Source organism: Capra hircus, chromosome 5, assembly GCF_001704415.2.
Source record: "Capra hircus breed San Clemente chromosome 5, ASM170441v1, whole genome shotgun sequence".
Classification (NCBI taxonomy): Eukaryota; Metazoa; Chordata; class Mammalia; order Artiodactyla; family Bovidae; genus Capra; species Capra hircus.
Genome location: NC_030812.1, coordinates 83,654,149 through 83,662,554, shown reverse-complemented (window position 1 = coordinate 83,662,554; position 8,406 = coordinate 83,654,149).

Here is an 8,406-nt window from a genome sequence, read left to right as displayed (position 1 = left end):
TTAAAAACTCCATGGCTTTCACAAGGAATAAAAAAGCTGATACAAATTAGACTAGTACTTACCACATAGTAAATGTTCAATAAATATTAACTCTAATTATTACCTTTTATTTCTTCTAACTTGTTTCATTTTTAAAAAATATTCTGTGATGTGTTTTTCTATAACATAAAGTACTTTTCACTAAATCACCACTGCCCAAATACTTTCTATGGAAGGCAAACAAATTTATTGGCAGTTCTAAAGATCTTGCTTAGAGAACATCAACTTAGGTTCAAGTCATTCTTATGTCTTTACAACATATCAATTATGCCTCTTAGACAATGTTGTTTTGTATTTCTAAATCTTTGTCATATGGCACCAGAGAAGAATTTAGGGAAGGCTGATATTTTCCCTCTATGATGCAATATTCTTCTGAGTACTATATGTAATGGCCTATGTATTACAAGGTTTTCCACTCTGGCTGGAGAGAATGGCAGCTCTTCTAGGCTCGGTATGATGTTCCCTGCTTGTCCTGCCTACTCATTTCAGATGATTCTTCCCCAGCTTTGAGTAGTCTCGTAATACATGTGTAATGTTGCTGCTGCTATTGTTGTTCAGATGCTAAGTTGTGTCTGATTCTTTGCAACCCCATGGGCTGTAGCACGCCAGGCTCCTCCGTCCTCCATTATCTTACAAAGTTTGCTTGAATTCATGTCCATCGAGTCAGTGATGCTATCTAACCATCTCATCCTCTGCCACCTCTTTCTCATTTTGCCTTCAGTCTTTCCCAGCATCAAGGTCTTTTCCAATGAGTCAGCTTCCGCTTCAGCATCAGTCCCTGCACTGAATATTTAGGATTAATTTCCTTTAAGAAATTCGGGTTTGATCTCGCAATCCAGGGGACTCTTAAGAGTCTTCTCCAGGACCACAATTTGAAGGCATCAATTCTTTGATGCTCAGCTTTCTTTATGGTCCAAATCTCACATCCATGCATGACTACTGCAAAAACCATAGCTTTGACTATACAGACCTTTTTCAGTAAAGCGATGTCTCTGCTTTTCAATATGCTACCTAGTTTTGTAATAGCTTCCCTTGCAAGAACAAGCATCTTTTAATTTCATGTTTGCAGTAACTATCTGCAGTGATTTTGGAGCCCAAGAAAATAAATCTGTCACTGCTTCCACTTTTCCCCTTTCTATTTGTCATGAAGTGATGGGACCAGATGCCAAGATCTTAGTTTTTTGAATGTTGAGTTTTAAGCTAGCATTTTCACTCTCCTTTTAACTTCATCAAGAAGCTCTTTTGTTCCTCTTCATTTTCTACTATTTAAAGTGTTATCATCTGCATATCTGAGGCTGTTGATATTTCTCCTTGCAGTCTTGATACCAGCTTGTGATTTATCCAACCTAGCATTTCATATTATATACTCTGCATGTAAGTTAAATAAGCAGAGTGACAATATATACAGCCTTGTTTTACTCCTTTCCCAAGTTTGAACCAGTCAGTTGTTGCATGTCTGGTTCTAACTATTACTTCTTGAACCACATACAAGTTTCTCAGGAGACAAGTGAGGTGGTCTGGTATTCCCATCTCTTGAAGAATTTTCCACAGTTTTTCATGATTCACACACTCAACGGCTTTAGCATAGTCAACGAAGCAGATATTTTTCTGGAATTCCCTTGCTTTCTCCATGATCCAACTAATGTTGGCAATTTGATCTCTAGTTCCTCTACCTCTTCAAAACCCAACTTATACATATAGAAACTCTTGGTTCACATACTGCTGAAGCCTAGCCTGAAGGGTTTTGAGCATAATCTTGCTAGCATGTGAAATGAGTGCAATGGTACAGTAGTTTGAACATTCTTTGGCATTGCCCTTCTTTGGAATTGAAATAAAAACTGATCTTTTCCATTCCTGTGGCCACTGTGAGCTATCCAAATTTGCTGACATGTTGAGTACAGCACTTTAACAGCATCATCTTTTAAGATATGAGATATCTCAGCTGAAAATCCATCACCTTCACTAGCTTTGTTCCTATTAATACTTCCTAAGTCCCACTTGACTTCGCTTTCCAGGATGTCTAACTCTAGGTGAGTGACCACAGCATTATGGTTATCTGGGTCATTAAGACCTTTTCTGCATAGTTTTTCTATGTTTTCTTGCTACCTCTTCTTAATATCTTTTGCTTCAGTTGGGTTCTTGTGGTTTGTGTCCTTTTTCATGCCCACCTTTGCATGAAATATTCTCTTGATATCTCCAATTTTCTTGAAGAGATATTTAGTCTTTCCCATTTTAGAACATTTGCTGAACAGAGAGGAGAAACCAACTGCAGACCCACAGCATACCCTCTACCGTTCAATGCCTGAAAACCACTGCTCCATACAAATTTTCCCAGTTATTTAAGGCAGGAGGGTTAATCCAGTCCTCTTACTCCATCTTCTTCCTTTACAGAAAGAACTGGTAGTAGGGAAAAGGTAATTTAGGATTACTTATCATAAATAAGTGTTTTAGTCTTACAGCGAAGCTCATGAACACACGTAATATGACCCCTTATCATCAGACATAGTGCTTTTATTCTTTTCTGAAACTTGAGCACATTCACACGAACATAATGCAAAGTTATTGTTCATGGGCTTCTCAAGGCAAGAATGCTGAAGTCGTTTGCCAGTCCCTCTCCCTTCTCCTAAATCCTAAAGGAAATCAGTCCTCATTGGAAGGACTGATGCTGAAGCTGAAACTCCAATACTTTGGCCACATGATGCAAACAGCTTACTCGTTGGAAAAGACCCTGATGCTGAGAAAGATTGAAGGCGGGAGGAGAAGGGGACGACAGAGAATGAGATGGTTGGATGGACATGAGTTTGAGCAAGCTCTGGGAGTTGGTGATGTGTTGGGAAGCCTGGCGTCCTGCAGTCCTTGGGGCCACACAGAGTTGACATGACTGAGTGACGGAAGTGTACTGCATGCAAAATTACTGTCATTCTATCTCATATAAAAATCAGATACAAAAGTATATGTTGCTTTCCAAAATGATATTTGGTGATCAATATTTCAATATTTTATCTTACTTAGAAATTGTCCAGCTATCCAAACTCAATTTAATATTAATTTAAATGTTATGTTAACTAAGAATTTTGGATATTATGCTTAATTTAACACATTACAAAATATAACCGCTATTGATATGAAAGTTTTCTTGGTATTATAACTCAATACCGCTGATCACATTATTTTGTATTTTCAGTGGTTTTAAACATTATGTGAGAATAAAGTTAATCTATCTAATCTGTAAATAGTACAAAAATTTTAGGAAGCTTAGATTAACTATTAGAAAAGTTAATCTTGCTTTTAAAAATTAGACACTTGTGTTATACCCCACACTGATAAAACTGGAGAAAAGACATATTATTGTTTTTATTTATTTATCTTCCAGTTTTATTGAGATATAATTGATTCTATACATTTAAGGTGTACAGCATAATGATTTGACCTACATAAAAAATGAAACGATTATCATAATAAGTTTAGTGAACATCATCATGTCGTGTAGATACAAAAATAAAGATATAGGAAACAATTTTCTCCCTTGTGATGAGAACTCTTGGGATTTCCTTTCTTAAAAACTTTCGTACATAACATACAGCAGTGTTCATTACATGTATCATTATATATATTACATCCCTAATCCTTATTTATCTTATATCTGGAAGTTTGTACATTTTGACTACCTTCATCCAATTCTCCCCCTGCCCCAACCTCTGCCTCAGATACCTACAAATCTGATCTCTTTTACGGGTTTGTTTGTTTAAGTATTTGTCTATTCGGCTGTGTCAGGTCTTAGTTGCAGCATGCGGGATCTTTCGTGTGGCGCTCAGACTCTCCAGTTGTGGCTTGCGGGCTCCAAAGTGCATGGGCTTCAGTAGTTGTGGCACCGGGGCTTAGTTGCTCTGTGACATGTGGAATCCTAGTTCTCACACCAGGGACTGAACTTGTGTCCCTGCATTGCAAGACAGATTCTTAACCACTGGACCATCAGGGTTTCTATGCTTTTGTTTGTTTGCTTTTGAAGTATAACTGACCTTCAGCACTATGGTAGTTCCTGTTCACAACGTGGTGATTTGATATTTTTATACATTTCAAAGGGCTTCCCTGGTTGCTCAGCTGGTAAAAATCTGCCTGCAATGCAGGAGACCCCAGTTCCATTCCTGGGTCTGGAAGATGCCTGGAGAAGGGACAGGCTACCCACTCCAGTCTTCTTGGGCTTCCCTGGTGGCTCAGACTGTAAAGAATCTGCCTGCAATGCAGGAGCCCTGGGTTCGATCCCTGGTTGGAAAGATCCCCTGGAGGAGGGCATGGCAATCCACTACAGTATTCTTGCCTAGAGAAGCCCATGAATAGGGGAGCCTGGAGAGCACAGTCCGTGGGGTCACAAAGAATTGGACACAACTCAGCGACTAAGCGTAGCACAGCACACACATATCAAAATGGTAACATCATTAAGTCTAATTACCATGTGCCACCATGCAAAGATATTACATAGTGACTGACTATATTCCCCACCCTGTGTATTTCATACCTGTGACTCACGTATTTTGCAATTGGAAATTTGTACTTATTAATCTCACCTACCGATTTCCTCCCCGCAAAGCAATCCCCTATGGCAACCACCAGTTTTTTTCTCTGCATCTATAACTTTGTTTCTGTATTTTTATGTTTGTTCATTTGCATTATTTTTTAGGTTCCATATAAGTGAAATCATGCAGTATTTGTTTTTCTCTGTCTTATTTATTTCACTTATTTCACTTACTTATTTCGCATAATGTCTTCTAGGTCCACCCATGTTGTTGCAAATGGCAAGATTTCATTCTTTTTTTAATGGTTAATATTCCACTGTTTTATGTATAAACGATAACTTCTTTATCCATTCATTTTAATGAGCATTTAGGTTATATCCATATCTTGGCTATTGTAAATGATGTAGCAATGAACATGAGGCTGCATACATTTTTTTCAAATTAGTGTTTTTGTTTTCTTCAGATAAATACCCAGGGAGTGGGGTTGCTGGATCATATGGTACTTCTGTCTTTAATAATCGAGGAATCTCTATACTGTGTTTCAGAGAGTGGCCATATCAATTTACTTTCCCACAAGCAGTACAAAAGGATTCCCTTTTTTCCACATCCTCACCAACAATTGTTATTTGTTACCTCTTTGATAAAAGCCATTCTGACAGGCGTGAGGTGATCTCTCATTGTGGTTTTGATTTGCATTCAATGATTAGTGAGATTGTACATCCTATTGCTGCAGTCAGCCCACTGGTAAGTGATGCTAGGTCCCGGGGTGTGTAGTTGAAGGGTTCAAGGGTTCTGCCTGCTGATGGGTAGAGGCAAGCACTGGTGTCTCTGGCTGCAGAGCCCAAGGTGTCCTGGAGCTGGGGCCTTCCCTCTGATAGGTGAGGTTGGTCCCAGGCTTAGTGTATGTGGGGGCTTCCCTAGTGGCTCAGTGGTAAAGAATCCACCTGCAATGCAGGAGACTCAGGTTTGATCCCTGGGTGGCAAAGATCCCCTGAAGGAGGGCACAGCAATGCACTCCAATATTCTTGCCTAGAGAATCCCCATGGACAGAGGAGTCTGGTGGGCTGCAGTCCAAAAGTTTTCAGAGTCCAACACGACTGAAGTCACTTAGCACGTGCACACTGGTGTGTGCAGCCAGGTCCTGGGCTCTCTGGAGTAAAGGGCTGGGTTCTGGGGAAGCTATGGGTACCGGGGGTCTTAAGGGGGCCAGCCTGTTCATCCATTAACTGATGTCCCTGCCTAGCTAGTTGCATGGCCTGACATGTTCAAGTAGCGGTGTAGACAGGCTGGTGGGCAGGGCTGAGTCCCAGCGCTGATGAGCAGGGGAAGGATGCTTGCCAGCACCAGTATCCTCATGGTAGAATGACCACCCAAATAGCTGCTACTAGTGTCCTTGTTCCCCGGGTGAGCTCCAGTTGCCTCCTGCCTCTCCAGAAGGCTCCTCAAGATCAGCAGGAAGGTCTGATCGAGGTTCTTTTCAAATTGCTGCTCTGCCCTGTGTTCCAGAGCATGTGAGATTTTGTGTTCACCTTTTAAGAGTGCAGTCTCTATTTTCCACAGCCCTCTGGCTCTCCCCAAAGTAAGCCTTGCTGGCATCAAAGCCAAATGTTCTGGGGGCTCATCTTCTCACTGCAGGATGCCCAGGCTGGGGAGCCCAGTGCGGAGCTCCAACCCTTGTTCTTTGGGGAGGAACTCTGCAATTGTAATCACCCTCTTATTTGTGGATCGCCCATGCAGGGGTGTGGGTCTTTACTATGTGGCATCTTTGTGCCTCCTACCCTCTCATTATGGTTCTTTCTTTATGCTTTTAGTGGTAGATCTGTCTCTTAGTCCTCCAGTCTTTCTCGTCACTAGCTGCTTGTAAATAGTTATAATTCTGTTATACCTGTGGGAGGGGGTAAGCCTAGGGTCTTCCTACTCTGCTATTTTGGTCACAATCTCAATATTGTTATTTTTAAACCAAAATGATAAAACTAGACCTAAGGATTCACATGATGTTGTGAATTTGGCTTTTTATATCAAAATGTTTCAGAGCAGAACTTTCTATGAGTTTCTTTTTTTCCTAAGACATTGGCACTCACAGAGCACTGCATTAAAAGTTCCATTTTTTTTATTTTCAAGAAAGTTTGGGGATATTAGACATATATTAGCCCTTTCTATTCTCTGTAAACCAACAAAAACAGGTCTCAGACTTTTGAAAGACTTTATTTCCTCAGGGAAGTTTTTGGTTTACAATAAAATTGAGAAGAAGGTAGAGAGCTCTCCTTAGATCCTCTTCCCCTATGTATATATAATCTCCCCCTTATCGACATCACTTATCGGAATTGTGCTTTTTTATTTTAACAAATGATAAACCTTCATTTGGGATTCCCTTGTGGCTCAACTGATGAAGAATCTGCCTGCAATGTGGGAAACCTGGGTTTGATCCCTGGGTTGGGAAGATTCCCTGGAGCAAGGAATGGCTACCCACTCCAGTATTCTGGCCTGGAGAATTCCCTGGACTATGTAGTCCATGGGGTCGCAAAGAGTCGGATAAAACTGAGCAACTTTCACTTTCACTTTCAAACCTACATTGACACATAATAATCACCCAGTGTTCATAAGTCCATAGTTTATCCAAGGGTTCAGTTATGGTTTTATTCATTCTATCATTATTATATCACACAGAACATTGTCACTGCCCTAAAAATCATCTGTCCCCTGCTTATTCATCTCTCCCTACCTCCTCCACTTTCCTTTCCTTCTCTCCTCACCAAACTTCTGATCTCTTTATTGTCTCCATCTTCTTGCCTTTTCCCAAATGCCACAGAGTTGCAATCATTTATTCTGAAGCCTTTCAGACTGACTTCTTTCACTTAGTAATATGTATTTAAGATTTTTCTATTCTTTTCATGATTTGATAGCTCATTTGTTTTTGTGTGTGCTCAGTCATTTCTGTTGTGTCCGACTCTTTGTGACCCCACGGACTGCAGCCTGCCCACCTCCTCTATCCACGGGGATTCTCCAGGCAAGAATACTAGAGTGGGTTGCCATGCCCTCCTCTAGGGAAACTTCCCAACCCAGGGATCGAACTCAGGTCTCCTGCACTACAGGAGGATTCCTTTATCTACTGTGCCATCAGGGAAGCCCATTTATTAATTAGGTTGTTGGTTTCTATTGTTGAGTTTTACAGGTTCTCTGTGTATTTTGGATACGTCCCTTATCAAACTATGTCTTTTGCAAACATTTTCTCCCAGTCTGTGATTTGTCTTCTCATTTTCTTGACAGTGTCTTTCACAGAGCACAAGTTTTTAATTTTAATGAAGTCCAGCTTATCAATTTCTACTCTCATGGATTGTGTCTTTGGTATTGAAAAAGTCATCACCATACCGAAATATAAGTCTAACTTTTCTCCTATCTTTTCTTCTAGGAGTTTTTATAGTTTGTGTTTTGCATTCAGGTCTATGATCCATTTTGAGTTAATTTTTGTGAAAAATACAAGATCTGTGCCTAGATTCATATCGTTTGCATGTACATGCCCAGTTGTTCCGACACCGTTGTTGAAGAGACTGTCTTTGCTCCATTGCATTGCCTTTGTTCTTTTGTCGAAGATCAACTGACTGTATTTGTGGGGGTCTGTTTCTGGGCTGTCTATTCTGCTCCACTGGTCTATCCTTTTGCGAGTATCGCACTATCTTGATTACTGTAGCTTTACAGTAAGTCTTAAAGTCAGGTAGTGTTAATCCTCCATCTTCATTCTTCTCCTTCAGCGTTGCCTTGGCTATTCTAAGTCTTATGCTTCTCCATATGATCTTCAGAATCATGTTGTCAATATAAATAAAATAACTTGCTGGTATTTTGGTTAGGATTGCAT